The 27458-nt window shown below is 35.3% G+C and overlaps 1 long non-coding RNA gene across 1 annotated transcript; it reads left to right on the top strand.

Annotated features, from left to right (window-relative positions):
* LOC121133097 lies at nucleotides 1–27458 on the top strand. Its single transcript, XR_005869828.1, has 3 exons — nucleotides 1–263; nucleotides 8002–8121; nucleotides 26685–27458. It is a non-coding gene; the product is annotated as an uncharacterized LOC121133097 (long non-coding RNA).

The raw sequence follows: 27458 nt of genomic DNA, 5'->3' as shown, positions 1-27458 counted from the left end.
TGTACAGTGAGTGGTGTGACTGAAACAGTAAACTGACAGAACCCAATTTCACAGCCACAGGAGAAAAGAGAAATACTGTCCTGGATTGGAATGAATCTTTGAAACAAGCTAAGGGTGCAGGGATTCAGGTTAAGAAATTGCTGTCCACTTGTTTGCGGGCTTTAACTCTAAAACCAGGCATGGTGGAAATCCACAGGCAATGCATTTTCGAGGGAACAAATAATTATTCTGGCTATGTAGCAAGGAAAACAAACTTGAATTTGGTAAGTTTCATTGCATTGCTGTTGCTGTTGCTTGGTAGCTTTATGTGTTAAATTATATGTTTTATAGATTAAATTGCCACTGCCTGGAAAAGTCAGGATGAGCCATTTCTAAGTTGTATTGTTATGGAGTAGTTATTTTTCTTTTCACAAACAAACTTTTCACAATTTATAAAAGTTGTAAAGGTTCTCTTTGATTATGAAGTACTATTTGTCGTGTTCCATATGACATATATAAATAGAGGCTTTGGGGTTGAATAAACATCAGTCAAATTTAATTTTCAACATCAAATTATTAAATATTTTTGTTTCATTATCTTACTGAAAGGTGCAGAATTATTTCTTTATTTTTATGATAATATAAATTATCTCTTTTAAATTTATTTTCAAACCAGAAGACCATTGTATTCATAAAATTAAGTGTCACTACACCAAAAGGTTTTATCTTCCCTTTCTCAGTATCATATTCCAGAATAAATTTGGGTAAATAATTTTGTTTTAAAGCAGAAGAGAATTGTATTAAAGGGAAAAATTATCCCTTAGTTAAAATAAGAATTTTGTTTTATAAGCTCAAAATATCTCTGTAAATTGAAACATAACACCCCTAAAACACAAATAACCCAACTCCTGCAGATGTCTCAAACCTTGTAGCAAGAAGTTCCTTTGCTCAGTCTTAGAAATTACAGCACCCAAGCTCCTATTTTCTCAACTACATCTTATATAATTAATTTTGATACTAAATTAAGCACTTACAAAATAAAACTCAGAAGTCTACCTTGGCTTTTCATCATTAAATAACTGACATTTATGTCAGTGAATGAAAGAGATAAAATGCTTTTACTATGATGAAAGATGATACAATGAAACTCCAAACAAAACAAACAGCATTGGAAAAATAAAAAAGTTGACTAGCTATATTTATCTTTGAGAGAAAACACAAGTTTTCCAAAATGCTAAAAGCCTTCCTACCTGTTCTCAACTAGCAAGGAATAAGGCATTATAAAAATTTGCACACACACTGCTTGTCTCTTAAAATAGCAGTAGATGTATGTGGAGCCTCCAAACCAGAGCTTCCTCCTACCCCCACATCCCAATCCAGGACATTGCAACCACAAATGTCTTGAGATATTGGCTGGATCATTCCTGTTCTAAAGCTGTCCATCTGGCTTTGAGAATGACTGTGATCTGAAGACACAAGTTGACTTACTGGCTGAGCTTGCTGCCAGCTTAGATGCACTTTGTAGGTGGAAAATTGTTGGTCTTTGTCCCTTCCAGCTTGCAAGTAAAATGAAGCTGCCAAGAGATAAACACATTCTAAGTTTATCATGCTATTCTTGGCCTCAAACTACAAGCCATAAGGCAACTATTGCTCAAGGTACCGTGTTTACAAGTGTTCAGTCCTCCGCTCTTTCAGAGACCCAACAAGATGGGATTTCTTCCTGTCAGCCTGTATTTTCATTCTCCAGAGCTTTCAAATTCCTCAAATGCTTTTTAAATAACGGTGGAGAAGGATCATCTCTGAAAGTATCTTGAACTTTGAAGTATCATTAAAATTTTTATTGTATTTTGAGGTTTCTCCCAAAGGCACAATAAACTGTCTGTTAGTCCACATACATCCTTCCATCAGTATCACTATTATATATTATTATTTGACTTCAGAGTGGGCAAAGATGTATAGTAATGTGCCTTTATGTAGGTCTTTTAAAGTATTTTCTGCTTCATTTGTCACAGCTTACTCCTCCTTGTTTACAGTGTTTCATTTAGTACATTCATTATTATAAAACTCTGATATCTATTTTAATTGATGAGATTCTGCCCGTTAGGTGTATATATTAACAGTAACATAATCAGAATTTAGGAATATTCTCAATACCAAGGAAAACAGTTAACTTAGAGAGGGAGTACTGTGCTAACTTTCTTCACAAATATCTTCCTGGCTGCCTTGGGTAACAGGATGTATTGAGTTCATACATCTTAAATATAAAAGAGGAGTACAGCTATAGCACATCCTACATTGGCACAGTGCATTGACATGTATTATGTATGATGTTACACTGTTTAAATTATTAGAAATCACATTAAAAGAAATTATAATAAGATAGGGCTTTTTACCAAATCTAGGATATTTGGCAAAGATATAATAATCAAATTCAACTCTTGATTTACAAATAAGACTTTGAGTTCTCAGAGTTTCATAACTATATTCTATATCATGATTTCTTTGCATTTCATTAAAAGTAACAATCTCTTTAGAGTATAGTACATATAAAAATTACTTATAAATTCGAGGTTTTATTGTTTCCTTGGACATAAGAAGTTAACTCATTCTAGGTAATTTCAAACCTCTCTTTGTAATATACTTTTTCATTGATTTAATGCTGCTGCAAAGCAAATTTACTGACTACATGGCAAATAAAGAGAATATATTAAAATATCCTTGTTCTAGTTTTAGCTCTAAATGTAGAGAAATAATTGTTTAAAACTAATTCTTTTAGAAGAATAATCACTTAAATAACTCAAAAATAAGTGCCATATTTCCCTACTCAATGAGCCAAGATAGCCTTGTGAACTGTCATTCCTAATGATTACAATGGACACAGTACCCTATGATGTACAAATGAGACAATGAAGGAGAATAGATGAGCATAAAGTTTGAATCCTATGTATCTGTGATTATTAGGATTTATTATCAGTATTCTTTTAGTCTATTAATTCTTTTTAAAATGTGTGTCTTAAAAATTATTGAAATTTGTTCCTGTGGATATTGAAAATCTAAGATCAAAGTACCAAGAAAATCAGTTTCTGATGAATCTCCACCTTCTTGCTGTATCTTAACTTGCTGAAGGGATTAACAAATGTCTATGTCCGCTTTGACAAGGTAACTATCTCATTCATGAGATCCTTTCTTTTTGATCTAGTCATATCCTTAAACCATATCATCTACAATCATCATTTTGGCATCAAGCCTCGGTGTATAGATTCTGAGGAATGTAAGTGTTAAGTCCTTTGAACCTCAGTAGCAAAGAGAGACATCACATCCACATACAGGCATGTAGCATATTTTACTTGTCCTTTACATGAATCAAAGGGGATAGTTTAATTCTTAAATATTCAGAAGATGATGTAATCAGAAGAATTTATTATTTTCACCATAAATCTCCTACTCTTAATATACTATTTTAATCTTTAATTTTATGTTTAAGGATTCCAATCTAACCTGAGTGACTATTTTTCTTGCAAAATAGGCTGCCGTGTTTGAAACCTGCATTTAATTGTTAAAATATGCAACATCACTAGCTTCAGAGTCTAAAGAATGACTTAGAATCTTAAGGAATAAGGATGTGGCAGGCTAGGGTCTGCAACACTGACATACAACTTTCTTTGGTTAGCTGAATATGGACTCTCACATATTGTATAATAGTCCTCCAGGGTATCATTATGCTGGCAATATACAACAAAGTAGAACAGTACATGAGAATTTAACTTGCTAATAATCAAAGTGGAGAAATCCCTGAATGGTACTTTATAATCTTTCTGTTTGTTTACACATTTATTGAATTACTAATTTGTCTTAAAGTCTGATTCCTGATTCAAATTAAATTTAATAATATCTAAGTGTCAGAGTCAGGAAGTATTCCAATATTCACTATTTAAAAACTTAAATGTCTAAGAAAGAAACAGAAGCTCATAAATAATGAAGTAAGAGGAAGAAAAACACAGCCTATTTTTGAAAATTTAAGAATAACATTTAGGGGTTGGGGAGACAGCTCAGTGGTTAAGAACACTTGTAGTCTAAGCATCAGAACTAAGTTCAGATCTCTAGTACCTACGTAAAAATCACAACCAAAAAGGAAGGCTTGGCCATCAATTCTTGTAACCCCAGTAGTAGGCATTGGCAATAGGCAGATGCCTAGGTAGCCAGTCTACACCCAAAGTGGAAGCTTCCTGTCAGTGCCAGAGATCTTATCTCAAGGAAATTAGGTGAAGAGAGATAGAGCAGGACACAATATGTCCTTTCTAGCCTCATAAGTGTGAGCTTGTGCTTATGCACTGCACTTACACAGACACATACTACATCACACATGGGGTAGAGAGGAAGAGAAGGGGAGGGAGAGAGATACAAATGATAGACAGATAGGTAGAGTTTAATATGCATTTCAGATTTACTGGGGATATTGTTTACCATAACATACTGGCATATCGTTTAATCTCAACACACATTTTTTGTGATCAAAACACTGAAATTCCACAGTAACCAAGAGTTTTGCCTAGGGGAAGCATTCATCAATTCCTTTCATACTTATTTAGTTTAAAGAAAGGCATATAATATCACCAAACTCAATGCATATTGAAGAAATAAACTGCTATACCCTGTGTCATGAGGAAGAATTTGAAAATTCCTGGATTAACCGCTTGATTCAACCAATATGAAATATAATGTTAATAGCTATTGAGAATAGTCACTTTTCAAATAAATCCACCCCAAATGGAAGACATATAATACAGTTTTATTTTCTTCCCCAACAATATCATAGTATTTGAGTACCATTCAGGAACCTGAATACCAGTCTGCCTTACTTTCACTTAAGGCTTATTTTATTCTCAGTATCACAATTATGAACTCATAATTGCCCTGGGAGGATAGTATAGTGTTTTTCTTTCTGGATCAGAATGTTAACAGGAGAGAATTTGTTTCTGTCTATAGATTCTAATAAAGAAACTTGAACAGAATAAGCTGGCTGGACCACAATGTTTACTTGTGCAAAAGGACAATTTCAAAGGATAAAGTATCTAGAAACTAAGAATAGTGTTCTTTCTTAAATTCCAAGAGATAAAACATTCAGTCTTGGTAAGAAGTATACAATTTTAGTATTTTAAAATGAACTTAACAAAAAAAAAACATGTCCATGTATTTGTAATATACACTATACCAGAAATTTATGTTCTATAATAAAAAATCATTATGCTAGATGAACCAAGTCTCACTAGTAATTTCATTTTCAAGAATCAATATATTTTATACATAAACTACAGAGGACCCCAGACTTATGGCTGAGAGACCAGCACGGGACTGATCCAGAATCCCTGAACATGGGCAATGAGGAGGCCTGGGCAGTTTTGGGGCCTCGGGTACTAGATCAGTATTTATCCCTGGCATCCAAATGGACTTTTAGAGCCCACATGGAGGGATGCTCTCTCAGCCTTGACACATGGTGGAGGGCCTAAACCCTGCCATGGATGATATGACAGACTGGAGATCCCCCATGCAGGGCCTCACCCTCCCTGGGGAGCAGAGGCAGGCTGGGGTGGGGGGTTAGGGGAGAGCTGAGAGAGAAAGAGGGGAGGGAGCTGGGATTGACATGTGAAGCAATCTTGTTTCTACTTTAAGTTGAAAATATAAAATAAAAACACTCCAAAAAAAACTTAATCAATTTTTTATAAGATTCCCCATTAAATAATTTAATGATTAACATTGAATACCACATGTTTCAGTGGAAATAGTAAAATGATGATTGTTTTGAACATGGCATTTCACTTTTCTTTTAAACATAATAGATAGATGATAGTCAAGAATTAACCTAAATAATCTCTTGTAGAGTAATGCATACTTATAGGAACAGTCATTTTTACATACTTTGGCATATATTCTCCTAATATGTTTTTTGCATGTTACTTTAGTGTAATGGTATGAGAGAAACATCAGAGACACTGTTCATAAGAGCTTGTGGAAATAAAATAAATAGCACAGTATCAGAGACACTGAGTAATAATAGAAGTTAGGAGAGTGGGAATGGAAGGGCATAAGAAGGTGGAAAGTGACAGTGGACAATTAGAGGCTCCTTGTTTTTTTTGTAATATTATTATTTAAATTAGAAACATGAATGCTTCAAATGTCAATCCCAGATCCTCTCTCACCCCTCCTCCCTTGTTCCTCCAACTGCCCCCCCAGCCCCCCACCCAATCCCCACATCATTCCCCAGGGAGGGTGAGGCCTTCCTTGGGGGGATCTTAAAGTCTGTCATTTCATCCAGGGCAGGACCTAGGCCCTTCCCCATGTGTCCAGGCTGAGAGAACATCCCTCTATTTGGAATGGGCTTCCAAAGGTCATTCATAAACCATGGTAAACTGATCTACTACCCAAGGCCCCAGTGATTTCTGTGGCCTCCTCACCGAGACTACATTCATGGAGTCTGGATCAGTGCCCTGTTGGCCTCTCGGGCATCAGTCTGGGATACAAGAGCTCCCCCTTATCCGGTCAGCTGTCTTTGTGGGTTTCAACATCATGGTCTTGACCCCTTTGCTCATCACTCCTCCATCTCTGTCACTAGGTTCCAGGAGTTCAGTTCAGTGTTTAGCTATGGGTATCTGTCTCTGCTACCATCAGTCACTGGATGAAGGTTCTAGGATGGCATATAAGGTAGTCATCGCCCTTACCATCAAGGAGGGGCATTTAATGTAGTCTCTCCACTATTGCTTAGTTTGCCAGTTGGTGTTACCCTTGTAGATCTCTGGAGATCTCACTAGTGTCAGCTATCTCTTTAAGCCTATAATGACTCAATCTATTATGGTATGTCTCATCATGTTCTCCTCTATTCTTACCTCGACTCAGCCTTCTGGTTCCATGGTTTTTATTGACTCTCATGTTTACGTCCTTTCTCTACGTTATCTGATGGGCAGTCCATTTAACTCACCAGAAAAAGACTTGTCTTCAGTAGTATGAGGCTAAAATCTTAAACAACAGAAGTTGTTATAAGAACACTATTTGAAGCACGATTTTTCTGGGCATGTTCAGTTCACGTTTATGAGGGTACAAAAGTTCTCTGTGCATGAGTTTCTGGCCAGTTATCTCTATCCTTACAGAACGTGACTTTTAAATTTTATCTAAAAGACTGTTGAGCTGTTTCAGAAACTATGTAGAATTTGTGTTTCTGGTTACTGAGAAAAGCATAGATGCTTAGTTATTACATTTATCATTTACCTTTGATGTGTTGGGAGGTTAGAAGATCCCAGAAAAGACCCTAAAATGAAAATCTTCATTTGGGCAGCGAAGTAATTTAAAGTATAAGCTTTCATATTATTGCCACAGGCTACCCTTTTAAAAAACAGTATATACTTTATGATATTTAGGGAGTCATATGGAGCATGTGTACCATTGTGTACCATTGTGAATAAGTAGAACCCTTCCAATAGCATGCAGTGTACACATGCAATTCATTGATTGTTTCTATGTGTAAGAACAAGTCAGCCCTTGCAATCCAAACATGAATCATATTGCTATTGTGTGCCTGTTTCCATTAATAACTACATAATTATCACCTGAAAAGATTATGTAGTTCTTTCTCTAATAAATTTGGAATATGTCATTTACTGGATATGCTCCTATGTCTCCAGTGCTTTGCCTGGATGTATGTCTACACCACATGTGTGCCAGTGCTAGTGGAAGCCAGTGGAAAGGCACACGAACTGGAGGTATACATAGCTGTGATCTGCAATGTGGTTACTGGGAATCAAGTCTGGGTCTTCAGAAAGAGCTGCCAGCCTTTTAAACATGGGTAACCTGAGAAGCTAAAATTGATGTATTATGTGGAAATAAGAACAAAGAATGGGTAATGGGAGGCAACTACCTTTGGAAACTGAATCAGATCGGACCAACAGTAGTTTAAGCAATTGAATTCTACTATGAAATTTTTCTTTCAGGAAGTTAGTTGACAAATGGTTCTATGATCTGCCTACATTTCAGAAACACTCTGTGGCCTACAATTTGACCCTGTTAAGCTTCAACTTCTGATTTAGTAGACCTGCATAAACACATACATTGCCATAAAAAATATAAGCAAGTGGGAAGAGCTCAAGATATGAGGTGAGTAAAGTATGAAACTCTTTTCTTTATGTTAGGCTGGTCTTTGCTGAGAGGATTTGTTGATACCATGTAGATTGTTATTCTATATTCAATGTGTAAGAGAAATCAAAATCTTGTCTTCTGACTAATGGGATTGTTGTGACATTTAAATCAAATAATATACATGAAAACATCATAAATTATACTGAGTAATTATAATTATCATGCTGAAGCATTGTATTTAAAGTTTCTAACTGAAAAATCTTTATTAAGAAACAGATTAAATAACTAATCTATGATCAGAATACATGACTGCTAATGAAGCCATTGCTTAGGATCATGAGACCAGGAAGTAGAGTAGCAATGTGATAGACGGATCTCAATGCCTGTTATTTTCCTATCAAAGTTAATAACTTCCTCCTTACATTCTTTCTCATAACACAAGTCAAATAAGAAAACACATGCAAAATTGTACCTTTAAAGACATTTATCTTTTAGTATACTTAAATATCTTATTAAAAGTAATAAAGATAGGTAGATGATAGAAGATAAAAGATAGTGATAGATATAATACATTGGCAGCTAGATCAATAGCTACCATGTTAGATAGCTATTTAGATAAATACATAGATAGAGATGGATAGAGAAGGATGATAGATAGATAGAGATGGATAGATACAGATGGTGATGGTGTTGTAGAATAAAATCCCTCCCTCTCGTTAAATAACAAAAGAAAGTGTACATATGTAAACCAGTGAGCATTAGAAAGCAGCCAGTACACAACAGCACTCTGAATGACAAAGGCAGAAAGTCTCTGGCAGTATGAGCAGCATTCTTTGGAACTTTGCATTTGAGTATGTGTAAATATGCATGAGAAATATGCTCAAGGCCAGAGAAAGAATCACAAGGTTGGGAGAGTGATCAAAAAGTGATAAGGAGGGTTTGCATTAACATAGTCTGGGGAAACCTTCCTTAGACATTATGCCATTCTGTGGTATTCTCAGAATGAATATTGCATAAGGACAAGGGCAAAATTACCCCCAGACTCAGTGTGCCTAGAACTGGCAAAATTTCATTGCAAACTTTAAAAGGACAAAATTATTACAGAGTAACTTGTGTCATAAGCCAAAGTTTAAGAGCGTGAAGAAAAGAGCCAAAAGAAAACAAAAATAGCTGTCTTCAAAAACATTATCCAGCTCACAAAGATTATATGTCATGATGGGAAAACAGATTAGTTCATAACTGTTAGGTTCCTTCAATATCCAAAACTGAAATATTAGTTCCACCTGATTTCAAAATCTTACATCAATCTCCAGGTCTGAAGAGAATGTAATCTGGCTAAAGAAATCATGAGATATGCATGCATTACATAAATAAATTTACATCAGTATAGTTGATTTAAAAATAAAACCAATATGTAACAATAGATGGTTAGAAGAATAGGATAGATATATTGTAAGGCAAAGAAAGTAATTAAGAATTCCTTCCTGTTTCATCACTTCCCCTTTAACCTTTATTCCATGGTGTTCTATCTTTTCTTCTTTGACATTCTTTTTCCTTTCTTATGACATTCTTTTTCCTGGTATGTGTAGGTCTTTCAAACCAAACACAAATATCTTTCAAACCAAACACAAATATCAAAACTAACATTCACCAGTGAGAAAATGCTTGATACTTAGCTTTCTGGATCCAGGTTACCTCACCGTATGGGTTGTTTACAACTTTATCCAACTATCTGTGAATTTCCTAGTTTAATTTTTCTTAATATATGAATACTACCCCATTGTGAAAATGTACCTGATTTTCATTGTCCATTCATCTGTTGGTAGACATCAAGGCTGTTCACTGTATTATGAATAGAGTATCAATGAAAATGGGTGAGCATATATATCTATAGTAAGATATATAGTATTTGCATACATATCCAAGAAGTGTATAGTTGGAAAAAAGCTCTACCATAAGTTTCAGCTATACTTATATTTGTGGTGGGAGTTCAAAGTAGGGCAGACATGCTGATTTTCATAATGGCTGCCCTAGTTTGCACTCCCACAAGCAATGAATACTTATTCCTCTTTCTTGAAGTTTATGATAACATTTGATATCACTTTTTAAAATCTTAGCCATTCTGACTGCAGGAAAATAAGATATTAAAATATTTTTAATTTGCATCTCTTTGACAGCTAGGGATGTTTAATATTTTTTACATTTTTCTTAGCTATTTATATTTCATCTTTTGAGAACTTTGTGGGAATAACAGCATGATTAAAGAGAGAATATTAGTTTAGCTAACTAATACAACATATAGTTTTTAAAAAGTCATATAGAAACCTATTACTCTAGTAGCTTCCTAAAATATATAGATGATATATATAAGAAGAATTTAAGTTGAATTACTCTATGTTGAAGAATTAATGCCATACTACATATCATAGTGTAGCACGTTAAAAGTCCTGTGTCAAGAATGGGTTATATCTCTTGGAACTGATATGAAATCCCATAGGTACCTAAACATTACAGAATGTTTTCAAGTGCTTAGTTATCATCAAGAACTTTAGGGTCAGGTCCTGTTGCTGAGGATACCATATACCTGAGTTATAAACAAATGGAGAAATCAAGATGGAACTTACTTGGAAGCTTCATCCTTTGTTGATAGCTTTCATGGTACTAGAAGCTGGTATGTACCCTAATAGAGTAGAACAATAATTATCATTCTTACATAGCTGGAAACCCTGCAATCTATAAGAACCAGCCTAGAAAACAGTGGCACAAATGTTATAAAAGCAAAAGTTGAGAACTACTACTGCCTGACCTCTATGACTGTGACTAGCTTTCCATTCTGATCACTAGGCAATCTTTACTATATCTAAACAATAGATCACCACATTTTTCCCTTTTCGTCTAATACAAAAAAACGAAGGCTATAATTAATATAAGAAAAACCATGTACAATAATTACAATAACTATATATAATCTATACAGGTAACAAGTACATCAACAATGTCAGGTCCATTTGCATTTGACAAATCCCAAGAAAATACTTCGTAATCTGTCTCATCCTTGTGAGTCCAAAAAGTTGTACTTAATTCACTTTCTATTCTAATTTGAATTATCAAGTTATTTTTAATGTCTCTCAAACTTTTACACTTCATACCTCCTTAATTAATTTCTTTTCTGTGTCTGGTAAATAAGAACAACTGTAACTATCTAGTCTTCAATTCCCCAAGAGATCCAAGAAGGAAATAATATTAGCTGACTAAGCAGGAAGTGCAAGCATGTGACTTCCCAAAAAATGTGAAAAATGATGTAAACAACTGGACACCCATACAGTCACCCAAGGTTCTTCTGAAACAGTAGGGCACCCATCTTTGGCCTATAGGTCTGGCATATCTGACAAACATTTCTGTGAAGCAGAAGTTTTGAAGGACTGTCCCACCTTGTCTTGGCAAGGTCTTACAGTCACTCTGTTTTGTGTCCTGTTTGTCCAATTTGGGCAGCATACTGTCAGCTGTCAAGGCAAGCAAACTTTCTTGCCTAGTGGCTTACTTTTCTACACAGAAGGTAAATTCCATGTGGAGTTTATTCAATGTCCATCATATTCTCTGAAGTAGGTTGGTGCTGCCAGGAGCAGACACATCTCAGTGTCATAAAAAGGAACCTATGTTATTAAGAACTCTTAAAGGGCATATTATATAGATATGTCTTCCTAAAATACATCTCTTTTTGACCTTGAAAACATACCTAATATGAATTTAAATTCAATTGTAAAAAGTAAGAATTGCTAACTTACATTTCTTTATTATCTTATATAGTTGGTAATAATAACTTTTCAGGACTAGAAATTTACATTTTATTGTCAAATGAGTTACATAGGTATGAAACCTTAAAAAAAGATAAACAAATATAAAGTATGTTCAAACAAGATTCCTAAAATTTGCATCAATGTACAAAATTTGTATACAATATACAAAAATCCAATCCAATGCAAAATATTGAAAACTAGTACTTGTTTTTAAAAGTAGGATCAATAATGTACCATTTTATGTTATCAATCTATATCTTCCATTTTTTCTTTTTTGTCCTTTTGTGTATATGTTTCCCTTATTGGTTGATGAATAAAACACTGTGTGGCTAGTGGCCTGTCAGGAAGGATATATGGGGCTAGCAGAAGAGGAGAATTCTGGGGAATGTAGGCATAGAGGAGATGCAATGTAAGACCCAGAAGAGAGGAGGCATTAGGTGTTCTCGGGGAAGACAAGATCATATGGAAATATATAGACAATATAAATGGGTTAATGATTAAGACAGAAATAGCCAATAGGTCAACAGTATAACTAATATACTGTCCATGTGTTTATTTGGGGCTGAGCAGGGCTGCTAGCAGACCAGTCTCCCGGGAAAGAAGCTCTGCAACATTACCCTTCTTTCTAATCATACCTATGCCTCCTTTTTACCTTTCAAAATAATAATTTTGAACCTAATTGCCTTTATTCAACTTTTTACTGGAGCTCAAACAATAACAATTTGTAACCAAAATTTCCTAAACAATAACATGTCTCTATAATCCAATGAAAGACCAAAAACTACCCACTTTTTAATTGCTCTGGGAAGGAGTTTCTTCCATGATGGCAGGAAATGAATAAACTAGATTTGATGTTTGGGTCTGTGAGAGACCTCTACAGGAATTTTCTGATGACAAAATGTTATCTTGAATACCTCCTGTTTACTTGTACCTTTGGCCAATAAATAAAATAGATCTAATGCATTGCTGGCCCTATACATTTCACTTGGTAATGAAAATGCCTAATTGGGCATCATATGTGCTGAGTTTTTGGTGACTCCATTTAGATTTATTTCATGGGTGCATATAATTTAAGAATATTGTATTATAATGGAATAGTTTTCCAAATGATCCAATAAATACATTCCTGTCAGTATCCCTGTCTTTATTCCCTCTTTCCATTATTTTCATTAATCTTCTTGTCCCAGTCTCTCCCCAACTATATATTTCCACTTTGATGGGTGTTTTTCACTTTCCTCCTAGTCGCTTACTCTCTACCTAACCTCTGCAGTCATATGGACTGTGGCGTGCTTTTGAAGACTTAAAAACTAAAATCCACATATTAGAGACTACATCTCAATTTGTCTTGTTGGTTATCTCACTCAGAATGGTTTTCTTTAGTTCTAGCTAACTATTAAGATGGCTAAGATTAAGGTAACTTTGTGAACCTGTTATTAATTCAAGTCTACAATCCTTAGGGATATGTACTGATAAGAGGAATGAGAATTTATAACTACCTTGGAAAGCATATTGACTACTAAAAAGTATAATATGGAGCCAACCATAAAATACATCCATTCCACTTATAGTGAAAGACATGATCTCACATATCCATATATTTGTATAAAATTTGATAGCAAATTTATTTATACAGAGTGGAAAGTAAGCTCTGTAATCATCAGTGACTCAAAATCAAGTGGTAGTATAGTATATCAGTATTAAATAGTAAAAGAAAAGTGATTAAATGGGCATATCAAAAAGGCTAAATTAACTGGAAAAATTAACTTGAAACTCTTCATAATTCTATTTACAATTTCTTAGAAAATGCAAACTAATCTCTAGTGTAAGGAAGTAAAGTGATCTTTACAGACTGTCAGGGAAAAGGTGGAGAATGGAAGACCAGATGATATTGAGACACAAGAAATTGTGAGGAGTAACGTGTAGTGTGGTCAGTATTATTAGTGAGACTCATTGAATTTTATCCCAGTGTGGGTAGTTTTCCATGCACCAGTATATCTCAATAATATTAAAAAATCAAGAGGAACATATCAGGACTAAACAACAAAGATTGTAGATGTTTTCATTTGTATAATGATTTTACAAAGTTGCAAAGCAATCATTTACATCTTAAAATATCCGCAAAGTGCCTAGGTCTTTGCCACAAGAGCCAGTAATATATCTGCTACTGAAATGTGACACTAATTTAGACCAAAGACTTACGACTTGGAAATGGCAGAGGAGTTCCTTACTGTTCACATGAACTCAGTGATCAATCTTGCTTTTATTTATGACAATCGAAATGAGCAAATCCGTGATGTCCCTGTGCTAGCCCTCCGTGACCTATTGTGATCTGAAGAAAATGTCATTATTCACAGAGATAACTTTATTCCCACATCTCTTCTTATTTTCTGTTCTCTAGACTAACTTTGTGACTTCATTTAAAGAAAGTAAAGTCTTTCTTTTGTTTCTCCATGAGGTTGTCATACCAACAACAATTATTTATCTCTAATTGGTCTGTGGGAGGTCAGAATCGGCAAACTAAAAACACACTTTAAAGATTTCAGATTTCAGCTCAGTGCTTGAATTACAGCAATCCCTCTCTTCATAGCAATATTCTGAAAATATTTATTTAGGATTTTTTGACTCTTCCCCAGCCATATTTTGTCCCCCAGAGGAAGTTTCAGGCCATTAATAGGGGTAAAGTCAGGGTGTTTGTGGCTTTTTAAATGAGACTGTTTTGACTCTTCTTGAATTTTCACCACTTCAGTTCTGTGGGCACTGGTGTCAGTATGCTTCTGCATGCCTCTCACTTTTCAGCACACTTGATTGTGCTCAGAAAACTGAAAACACTGCAGAAGTTCAGGCCAGCCTGTGTCAGATCATCTTATAGCACCTAACTTGTGTCATGCTTTCTGTTTTCTCTTTCATCAGACGTGGTTCTTTGTTTTCTATGCTACATGTTTCCTTATGCCCCAGCACATTATACTTGCCATAGTTGAAAAGATTTGGCCTGTATTTTTAGCTTGTTTGGACGTAGAATCTTCAGTTCTTAATTGTGGTTTGGTTTTTGAAATTACAATGCAGTTTAAAACATGAATATAATTGTGTGGATGTGCGTATGTTTGTTTAAAGCCAGCCATATTTATCTATTATTTTCATTACTGTATACTTCTTTGTATTTGTTTAGTTATGTTCATCCAGGCATACATATGTGTGTGTGTGTGTGTGTGTGTGTGTGTGTGTGTGTGTGTGTCTGTCGGTCTGTCTATTCACCAAATCAAGCACACATTTCATAGCATGTGTGTGAAGGTCAGAGGACATCTATTAGGAGTAAGTTCTCTTCCTAACATGTAGGTCCTGGGGATTGAACATAAGCTGTAGAGCTTGACAAGTCTCTTAACATGCTGAGGCATCTGAGTGGCTGTCTTCATTTACTTTCTTTAATCTTGATTTCATCCATTTAATGTGACAATGTAACTAGTAGGTAAATCACTGTCACTTACTATAACTACATATTAGCATTTTTTTCAAAAGCATTTAGTTCCTCCTCCAGTTGTTTAGCTATCCTTTATCCTGAAGTGTAGCTCTCATTTATCCCTAAACTTTGGGAAAGTATGAAGTGACAGCAAGGTAAAGAAAATACCAAAGATTTTTGAAAACCCAATTCAGCATTCGTGAGCAAATGCTGCTCTTGTAGAGGACCCAGGACAGGTTCCTAGCAGCCACATGGTGGTTCACACCATCAGTAAGTAACTGCAGTTCCATGGACAACAAAACCTTCTTCTGGCCTCTGTGGGTACCAGACACATGAGTGTATGTACATATAGACAGCAGATAAAACATGCACTCTTTTATTCTAAAATTAAATGTATCATTTTAAAAGAGAGAGAGGAGCCTTTTCTAACAAGCATGTGACTTTTTACTTGACTCCTTAATTGCTGAGGTCTAAAAAGTTTATTTTAAATTTTATTCAGAAGTTCTAGAGAAGACATAGTTTTTCCATATATTTTATTTGAAAATTTTCTTCATGAATTATATGTATATATTTGGTTTTTTGAGACAGGGTTTCTCTGTATTGTTTTGGATGCTGCCCTGGAACTTGCTCTGTAGACCAGGCTGGCCTCGAACTCACAGAGATCTGTCTGCCTCTGCCTCCCAAGTGCTGGGATTAAAGGAGAGCGCCACCAACGCCAGGTCATGAATTATATTTTGATCATGATTTCCCTTCAGCTCCTCCAAAATTCTTCTCATTCTTCTACCCTCTTAACTTTATATTTTTGTCAAAAAGATAAAGAACCAAAAATGAAATTAATAGACAGCTAGACTCTCTTAAATAAGCTACTATGGTAATGAGATTTGCTATAATATAGTTCATCAATGCTAACAACTATGAATATAGTTCATTAATTTTGCATTCTAAACCCAGTTTGGTACACCTTAAGTATGTGGCTTTGCAAGTTAACTAGCATTTTTAAACTTAAGATTTTTGACCCATTGAAACAGCAGTGGTAATTTCTAGTACTTAGTCTTTTTTTTTTATTTGGTTTTTCAAGACAGGGTTTCTCTGTATTGTTTTGGAGGCTGTCCTGGAACTCACTCTGTAGACCAGACTGGTCTTGATCTCACAGAGATCTGCCTGCCTTTGCCTCCTGAGTGCTGGGATTAAAGGAGTGCACCACCAATGCCCGGCTTAGCCCTTAGTCTTAATGTGAATTTTGGATGGGATTTGTGCCATAAGTACTAACACCAAGAAAATAGTCAATAAATAGACTGTAGCAATTCAATGACTGACATGGTTTGAAGGGATTGAATGATATAATAATGAGAGTAACTGGACAAAAATTAATAATTGAAAAGCAAGTTTGAAACTAAATTTATACAAGTGATTGTGACATTTCATTATAAATAAATGAATTTCAAATATGATGTCAGTCTTAGAATAATTTAACTATTAAGTCAATGACTTTTTAAATAAATTATTATCAGTTGTTTAGCTGTCATTAGATTAAAACTATTGCAAGTGTTCATAAAATGTCAAAATTAATTACAATTTAAAATATACATATAAATGCACCTCATTTTCTCATAAATTAGAGTATTTATGAGAGAAAGCTTCCGAAGTGCTCCCAGAGGACACAGATTATGTAGTGCATGCAGGTCCAAATCTCTATCTGTTGTGCATTCATGTGCTGAAGTTGGTTCACACTCATAAAAGCACTTAGCTAGTTTAAGCACTGGATAATGTGAGAAATACAGTCAAAACTGTTTTTTTTTCCTTTCCTCTTTTTATTCCCAAAATTAAAAGAAGACCAGATTGCTGTCCCTATGCTCAGGGGTAGTCTATATCTTTCTTGGGGATCTTAAACTGAACATTAGAATTTGCTGTTGCATTCACTGATATGCGTGTTTATGAAAAACTATTAATGTGAATTGCTTAACCTTAAAATCATTTAAGATGTGAAATATTGAGTTGGTGGTTGGAGCTCACACACTGGAAGACGGGAGCAAGTCAAAACACTGGCACTCACACTCTGCTCTTGTTAAGAAAATGCCAAGGGATCTTTTCACAAGAGTAGCTCACAGATTGTGGCACAGTTACCTTAGCTGGCTCCTGATGTGCAGTATCACACCACATTTAAATTTCCATCTGTGGTGTCTGGAACTATTGTTCTTACTGTGAACTTTTCCATTTTCTCCAATGTAATCAGAATTGAGCAGGCCACCTCCTCTAGTACATTGCTCAAGTTGATTTAATGAAGTTATAGACGATAAATGAGGGCCAATGGATTTTCTATCGACCATAGAAATTTCAGTTTCAAAACAAGTACACTTACATTAAAACAATACTATAAAGGTTACAGCTTTGTCTATCTGGAATCAGTTACTTTTCTGGGGATGTGTTCAGCATGCCATAATTATGTTTTTTGCGTCTTTTAGAAGCCCTATTTTTTCTCTTTTGTTTGTGAGACAAAGTAACCAATGTCTTTATTGTAAGCTCTAAGAAGATGATAGGCATAGGCATGCCTTCCCTAGTAAGCACACTAGCAAATAATTTTAAGACTATTTTAATACTATTTAACTTGTCTAGAAAGTTGTATTTTCTTGTGTACTATTTGAGACATGATGCTGAAATTTCACATATGTACCCAGTAATAATGTTTTATTTTTAAAAACATGTACCCTCTTTTGTAGATATGTACATACAACTTTTCTTGAGTATGTCCTTTGTAGTTGTACAATATATAATATTCACATATACAAGGTGGCATGAATAAGGCTTTCTGGAAATTATCTGAGGTAGGGCTTGAGAGATAGCTCAGTAAGGAAAGAACTGTTGTGCAAGCAGGAAGATCAAGTTGGGATACCCAGAATTCACATGGCAGCTACATGGGCATGTCAGGCTACCTATAACCCTAATTCCAGATGGGTATAGGCAGAAAATATCAGAAGAAGCTCCCTAACCAGAACAGTCAAAATTAGAGTGGCTCAATTAAATTTATATAATTTGAATAGTGGCAGAGGCAGAGGCTAACATCAATCTTAGGCCTCCACAATCATTCGTACACACATAGATTTGCAGTTACACACATCCATGAAAACATGCATACTCATATCACCTATATACACAAATAAAGCAGGGGAGGAGAAAGAATGGAGGAGGAAGAAAAGAGGAAGAACTAAACCAAAATAGACCTTAATAAATGTTAAGCAACATGCTACTTGAATGACATTGCATTAAATATTTGAACAGCAATATTGTTGTAACCTAAGGCAGAATTCATAAGAAGCTGCTTGTTTTAGAGGTTGCATGATCTGCAAAGACCTACATTAAAGCAAATTCTACTTCCTTTCTCTGCAGTCCTGTTGCCAAGCAACAAACTGTTTATTCTCTTTTGGGTCAGTATTGGGGTAATGAGTCGATGTTGCACGTCAGAGAACAGAGTCAGTGACTCACTGTTGAACTATGAGCTTTTTGGCTTTATGTTGCTTTTTCCCCATTTAGTGAACTCCTTGCTAATTCTGAGTACTTTATTCTGTTACTTTAGAGTAGTTCCTTTTACATCATTAAGTTAGCAATTACATATAAGGTCCTTTAGCAAAAGACTTAGACCCTGAAATAAACATAGTCTTAAATAGTATGACAAAACAACTGGACCTCAAGCCAAACACCTTGAGCCTTCTTAATGAAAGCAACATGAAAATTTTTTCATTGCCACATAGCATGAGGCCATTTTTCCCAATCTCTTTAAGAAATGAATTTGAGAAGTAATCTACAAATTATTGTATATATTTCCTGAGCCAACTCTTGTGACATAATATAGTTCCTCAAATAAAAATGTCTGTAAGCATGCTAAGTTTTCTGTAGGAGTAGCAGGGGTGATTTCATGTCATTCCATTCTGATGAACTTGAATCCAGTTTCTAATCAACAAGATTGCCCTATACAATAAACTCCTGATTGTGGCTGCTGGCGTTAACAGGAATAGGAGGAGACGTGAGGTGCAATCTTTTCCTTTCAGCTCTTTATTATCCTACTTCTCTGAAGGAGTCTTCCTATCCTTGTGATCCTTCTCAAAGTTAGCCTGGTCAATTGTGCTGAATATGCCCTGTACTGTAGATGACTGCACAGACAACTTTTGTTGATTGCTAAGTAAATGTCAGTTTGGCCCCAGTTCCTTGTTTCTGCTTCAGGAAGTATTTGCACTTTTTAAGATAATGCTCTCTACTCAGAGCCCACTTAGTCTTATGCACACTACTAAATATGAGACAGATATACAAAAGCTGATATCCCCGGCCCTGTTATCTCTGTCTGTTTAGTCTCTTTGAACTTTGCAAATTTATTTTTTTCTGCCAGTGCTAACTAGAGACCATATGATGTGTTGTGTTTAGTTGGAACAAAAACCTTTATAAAACAGTAATAGGAAAGAAAACATCAACAAAGCATCTACTTTTTCAGGCTTCATAGTCTCTAGCTATGACATTTGGACTTGAAATTTAGAGAGAATCTATTAAGCTACAGTGAGAATTGTTTATCAACTCCAAAAGGCTTTCATTTGGAGAAATCCAAGTTCCTATTTTCATAGCAAGTTTCGAATTCAGCATAAATGTCAAGGCTTACAGAACATTGAAACACAGCATGGATATTTATTTGAAAAAAATCACTTGATAAATTTCAGAATGTGCCGGTTTGTTTATTTTTAAGGAACCTGTCAAACCATATTGTTGGATTAACTAAATAATACAGTTTTCTTGTGGTAGATTGCTATGTTCACTGCAGTTGTAATGTGCCTTTCTTACTACTTTCACGGTGTATATGTGGTGGTGGACAATTACAGAATTACACATGTTCATTCTAAGTGGTCTGCTGTTGCAAATACTGGGAGAGAGGATGCCTTCATAGTATAGGCATGTTCTTCTACTGTATTTCTAGTTGCCTTCTTTTCTAGTTTCATTAACATACCTAATTGTTCAAATTAACAGGTCTATTCTTGATGTTTATACATTTATAATATTCTTGGGTTATATTTGCTAAGATAGGTCGCTTGCCCCTGCATTTTCCATTCTTGACAGCTAGTTATGCTCACTGATGTGATGGTCCAAATGCATTGTCTTCTACAGCCTAAACTAGAGTGCTGGCCAGATGTTTCTATTGTGGATACCGAATGTGAATAGAGGAGATGTAACTAAAGGTTGTCAATCATTTGATATGAAGTTTCAAAGTAATTTTCCTTGAAACAGGCTGTGGAGTAGGTTTCTGTGGCAGTATTTTTTGAAAATTTTTACATTAATATAGTTAAATTATTAGTAAAAGTTAAAATGGGTTGAAGTCTGGATCTCTATAAACACTCTTATAAAACTTGTAACTGTCTACAATATTTAAGTCTTAAAGTGACCTTACAAAGAAACAGAGGTAATAGTTTCACACCCATCTTTCTAGTAAGATATAAAAGGCAGATAAGTGACACATGTTGGGTCATGTGCTTAGTAACAGCAGAGCTAGGATTCCAATCCTGGCAACCCCATTGTGCATTTTATTTCTATGCTGGCAGCCTCTCTGTGCAATTTTTCTTTACCATGTGATATGCCACTTGGCATTGGGTGACAGGGTACAATATTGTTAGATTGAGTTACATATTTAAAGGTTTTCCAAAATAGCATCTATGTATATTTTACATCAAGTCATGAGCCCAGTTACAAAGCCTTGTCAATAATAGTCTATTACAGTTTAGAGGGTTTGTGTGCCAATTAGTTTGGACTCCACTACATATTATTTGAATAAAGAATGTGCGATCTGTGATGAACGGGTTATTTTTCTCAATTCATGTACTTATTTAGAGCATCAAAGTCATGCTGTTACTTAATTGTTCCTTTTTCCCCATGGAAGGCCTCACCCTCACTGGGATGCAAAAAGAGGATGGTATAGAGGGTTGGTAGGGACAGGGGAGGAGGGGATGTAGAGGAAACTGGGATTTACATGTAAAAAAGGTTGTTTCTAATTTAAATATAAAAAGGGGAAAATGAGACATGGAGGGAAATAATGGAGTATGAATGTGATCAGAATACATTGACAACATATATGAACTATCAGAGTAAAACAAAAATATTAGAACAGATATTTCTAGGGCAAATAAACCACATTTCTAGGATTTATGACTATTTGTAGATTTTGCATCATTCATTCCAGTCCCCATTATCTCCCCATCTACTGGCATCTGACCTCTGCCCTTTAAACACCCACCCAAATGAAAACCAAATTTAACAAAAAACCAAAACCTACACAAGACAAAATAAAAAAATGAGAAGAATTTTGTCATGAAAACTGTAGTATGGCCCATTGAGACACATTTACCCTTTAATCCATTCATGTTTACTTGTCAGTGTTCATTGCCTCTACTTGGCTGAAGGCCTTTGATTTCTGCTGTTCTACCAAAAGTGGGCTTTCACTTGGGCTTCTATTGGATATCCTGTTTTTGTCATGGAGATCCTACTGTTTCAGATCTGTAAGTTTGTCCCCTTCACAAGCTCCAACAATTCATAGATTTGGTGGATGCTGAGGTGAGCCTACTCAGTTCTGGGCCTGGCTAGGTTGGTCAGCTCTCTAGCTTTTCCTCATCATCACTGCCTGGGTGAGCTCTCTCGCATTGCCTAGACTAACTAACCCAATGCATTCGACAGCAAGGAACTGGGTCATTTCTGCTCTCCAGCTCTCAGATTCTGGTCCTCTTCACTCTCATCACCAGGGACAGCTCTAATGTTTTGCCCAGGCAAACTGCATGACTGTTTCTTCCAATTGTTGTAGGGTATATAAGGGAGAGGATCAGATCTCTTGTTCTCATGAGGGAATATGTCTTACCTGATCCACATATCCAATACACAAAAAAATTGGGTAGAAAGTTTACATGTGTATGAACATGGCTATTAAATTACACTCCAATTATTTCAAAAAATGACTTGAGTCAATTAAGTCGCAGTTGTGGGAATGCAAGAAAATATTTTCTTGTAGCTAAAGTATAAACAACTTTCTGGTAGCTGAACGATTATCCAGATGAGCAATGGTGTTTATTAGGCACTCTGATTCTTTGAGAAGATAATGTAAGGAACAATGTACTATTGTGAAGCTTTCTGGGAAGACATATACTTCTTGGAAGATATATGACTGCCAAATTCCATGTCCTGTGGGTAGAAATTTTACTCTTCAAAAGTGCTCCAAATTTCTACATGTAACAGTTTAGACCGAATGTAAGAGAAATAAAGTTTCTTTATAAATTCAAAAATGTAGAAAGGGATTGTGCATTTCATCCAACAGTGAGTCTTGTACACAAAAAGAGAAATGTCAAAATGCTTTTCAAAACACTTTTCAGTCCTTGACTTTAACTCATTCAGGCTCAGGCTGAACAGCAAAAGCAAGGAATCTCATCATACTTCCAGCAAGTATACCTATTTCTTCTTTATGTAGAAAAAGAAGTCTATCAGAATTTGTACTTTAGATTCTTCAGAAAGAATTTAACGCCTTCATCCAGTAGTTAATGGAAGCAGAAGCAGACACCCACCATTAAACACTGAGCCGAAATCCTAGAATCCAGTTGCAGAGAGGGAAGAATGATGAGCAAAGGGGTCAAGACCAGGCTGCAGAAACCCACAGAAACAGCTGACCTGAACAAGGGGGAACTCATGGATCCCAGACTGATAGCTAGGAAATCAACATAGGTCCCAATATTGTCCCAAGGGATCCAAAATCTAAAACAGCTAAGGTGATACAGATTTACAGATTACTTGGCCAGGTTTCTGGGTTTTGTCATGATCATCCTGGTATGGACAGCACCCCCATCCAACAAAATACAGTTTAAAATAAACACCCAAATTCCCAAATATTGTTTTTTTAATTTTGTTTTCATTTAAATGGAGCTCGTTATTTATAGTTAATTATCACAAGCAATTTCTTTTCACTTTTTTATTTTTTTGGTTTTTATAAGACAGGGTTTCTCTGTATTGTTTTAGAGGCTGTCAGTCTAGCCCGGACTCGAACTTACAGAGATCCCCGTGCCTCTGCCTCCGGAGTGCTGGGATTAAAGGCTTGCACCACCACCGCCCAGCGCAATCTCTTTTTAAAGGTAAAGGGGATATTATGGTATAAAAATAAATACTTTGTATTAAAATAGATTTTCATTTATTGATACAAATTTAAGGTCAATTTTGTGATATGTATATATCTCCTCTTAAGTATTGTGTTTATACTGATCTTTTAAAACATAATAAGTAATTAATTACAGATTATAGATAGTTACCTATATAACAGTCAAGATTCATAGTTATGTTAGTTAGGTTTTCTAGATACACAGAGATATATTTGAGATAAATAAATAGTCTTCAAACCTTTCAAAAACCTTCAAAAATGACATTTAAAATGGTTTAAGGTTTTTTTTTTGACAATGAGAAATGTCTACTCCTGGCACACCAATTATGTCTGAGAGGAAGATGGGCATAGAAAAACTCATTATGGAGTTTGCTTTCAACATGACAAGATTAGCCATTTGAGCAAGAAATTGCTCTTACCTGGACTGTTTGACTGTTGCTGTGTAAACTGGACATGCAGGACCCACAGGAAAATGACCGCTAAACTTGGACAGTCCTACAGGGTTCCTGCTTCATGGAAGTGTCTGCCAGACTATCTGCAGGACACAGAAAAATGACTGACAAATTGCCAATGTAGGAGGACAGTTTAAAGTTTCCTGCTTTGATGAGAAGTCTTCCAGACACACTGTGGCCTATGGGCTAAAGACGGATAACCCAAAGTTACAGAGGAACTTTGGGTGACTGTCCAGGTAGTAGATGTATCTGTCAGTTCTAGTGTTAATATATTATCCTTCTGTGGTTTTTGATGGAGTTCAAGAGAGATAGTTATAATTATAATTTTCCTTAGTTATGATAAAAGATAAGCTACATATAAGACTTTAGACTCACAAAGATAGGATAGATGATAAAATATTTTCTTTAATCTTACTAAATGTCAATGGACAAAATATTGTAAATATAGTTCTTACTTGATAACTCTTCTGTTATATATAATTTGACTATATCGAAGTTAAAACCTTTCTTTTTATTTAGACACACTAGAAGATATGCTGGGGGAAGTCCTTCCATGTATATGTAAATAAAGCACTGTTGACCAATAGGGAAGCAAGATAGGTGGGACTAGGAGTCCATGAGGATTCTGGGAAATGTAGTCAAGGGGAGTCATTGCCATGTGATTGTGGGAAAGGACACATGAAGCTGTGTCCCTGGAAAGATAAGTCCTTATAAAAATATATATTAGTAATTATTGGTCAATAATTAAGCCAGAGATAGCCAATAAGAAATCAAACCAATGATCAAAAACTTTATAATTAATATAACATCCTATGTGTTATTTGGGGACTAAAGCAGCAACAGGACCCAGGTGGGATCCCACAACGATACTTTATTGCAAAATAATTGAATATGTCATGTTTCAAGCCAGTGGTGTATTATTTAATCTAATCAACAGTTTTATATTTTTGGGTGAAATATTATGACTGTGTGATAGAGCTGTATATCATTTCTATATTTGAACTTAGCATGTGCTGTCTTACAAAAGATGCTGATAAACATTCTTGACTAGAATCTCAATAATTTTATTTGAAAATGTGCCCTTGAGGGGGATGTTTTATGTAGGTACTGGGCTTTTATGTATTGACTTTGAGGAATGATGGAACATGTTTTACAAGAAATATTCCTTATATTTAACCTTGTGTAATTCTCAGTACATATGCCTCATTAACAAAGTTGATAAACCCAGGGAATGAGTCACTTGGACACCTTGATTTTGGCCTCATCAAGCACATTGTTTTAGGTATTTGGTTTTTCTGAACTCTTTATGTGGATTTTTACTTGAAAAGCAAAACTGACGCTTGGGTAAGAATATATTTGACTCTTTGTAATCACAGAAAATTAGAGAGCAAGTTAAGAAAACTCACCTCACCAGTCTATTGCCCACTGAGCACATCGTATCCTCTGTTGGCATGAACTGGAGAGACCAAGTCCATAATGCAGGGAGAAACATTCTTCTGGAGGGTCTTGGTTTTGTCTCTGTGCCTTATGTCTTCTTAGTGCTTACTGTTTGCTGTTATTATTTTTTTAGTTGGTACAACACTCCAATGTCTTATGGAGGGTGATCAAAATATTGGTATTCCTTCCATCTCCCATTTTTACATCAGTGATAGGTTATGAGACTTTGCTTTAACTTATTTTGTTTCTGACTGTGGTTTTCATTTGCTTGTTTTTCTCAATTCACAGATTTGATTTAGGCAGTCTTTTGCTTCCATGATAACTTCTACCATAGCTTCTGAAAACACATGTTACAAATCTTCATTGGCTTTTACATCAGCATATGATAAATATATACAGTTGTAAAATAATCTTAATTTAATCCTTTTACATTTCTCCAAACTTCTTCATGCTCTGCCCAGTGGAAATTTCCTTATAATTCAAGCAAATCTATAATTGATAAAGAAAATTTTGAAACTTAAATTCCTTACTAATTTTTTACCAATATCTGATTAGGAAAATTGCTGAAATCAAGATCTCCTGGAATAAGTTTAAAAAGAAAAACATGTCATAATTGAATTAAAGTTTAAACTACTAAAGTTAAGCCTTGCCCACTATAGCCAACATCTCTACCGAAGCTAGGTATACTTTCCTTCAAATGCTCTTCATGTTTCTGTCTGCTGTTTCCATGCTCTTTCTTCAGTGATGCAATAACATTGCAATAATACTCAAATGCTGACACAACAGAAAACCTTGCCAGTTTGGCTCTAAAGCTTGGCAAGCTTTTTGTTATAGTTGCAACCCAGCTTACTCCTTGAGTTTCACAAAACTTCCATAGATCCTCCACAGTGTGTCTGATACAGGAGACTAAAGAGGAAAAAGTAAGAGAGATGCTAACTTTAGACAGAGAATAGTAAATAGGACAACAAATAAAGGCCCTTTTGGCACATTGGAATGTTCTCTTTTTCCCTTTTAAATGTGTGATCCCTTTCCCCAAATGTTGCACTAGATTTATTTTTAAAGGTGTCATCTATTTCCATTCCAGTGCTATGTCATCTATAATTTAAATTTATGAGATAAATCTTGAGGTTCACCAGTGAAGCAGCTGGAGAGCTCTAGCCATTTTGCCATTGAAAATGCAGATTTGCTGAAGGTTTTTGTGTCTGACAAGCCCCACTGAAAGCACCCCAGCCTCTTTCCTGACAAGCATCCATCAACATGTAATATTTATTCCTCTGTTTTAGCTTCGCTACAAATAATTGGCGGTCCCTGAGCAAGAAGACAGATTCCTGCTGAGGAAGCACCACCTGTACTGCTTCATGGTTCTGAGAACAAATACTCTAAAAAGATATCTCCTAGAACTGATGGAGACAATGGATATGAAAAAGAATAAGGAAAAACTGAATTTTCTTCTTGAGTTGGGTCAATATTGATAGTTCTCCAGTCCTCTTTCCATCACTATAGGAACAGAAATGATGTGTTGACAATTTCACTAATGCTGATGAGAATAATGTTCTTATTGACCCCTCCCCCTTTCTCCTTTACTTTACAATCACAGTCTTTCCCAAATTTCCTCTGTGATTTAAGAGTTGGAGTCAAAATGCACACTAACATCATATAGTGCTTTTTTATTATTTGTCTTTTACTTAGGTCTATTTTCAATACTCAGCAAACAAGGAAGTTTTACATTCAATCAGCCACTTTAACAGCGAACTTGACCTCTGACTGTTATACAGCTGACATGAGTTCCAATCCCCTATGTCCTCTATTGTTAGACTTTTAATTAAGAAAGAAGATAGTCTCAAAAAAACTCTCTATAGGGGTGTGTGTGTGGTCTCTGTGTGTGTGTGGTTTCAAATTTTTAAAAAATTCAAATTTTAATATAGGAAAATATAAAACTAGACATGGTATAGACAGAACAAATCTTAAAAACATTTCAGCTCTGCTTTCATTACTGTGGTGTTTCCAACATTATGCAATGAAATTAGCATTCTTTTTTGTATCATTGTCAATGTCAA

This window comes from Mesocricetus auratus, unplaced genomic scaffold (genome assembly GCF_017639785.1).
Source record: "Mesocricetus auratus isolate SY011 unplaced genomic scaffold, BCM_Maur_2.0 Super-Scaffold_100020, whole genome shotgun sequence".
In the NCBI taxonomy this organism is placed as follows: Eukaryota; Metazoa; Chordata; class Mammalia; order Rodentia; family Cricetidae; genus Mesocricetus; species Mesocricetus auratus.
Note: the sequence above shows the minus strand (reverse complement) of the source record. Positions and strands in the feature narration are given on the sequence as shown.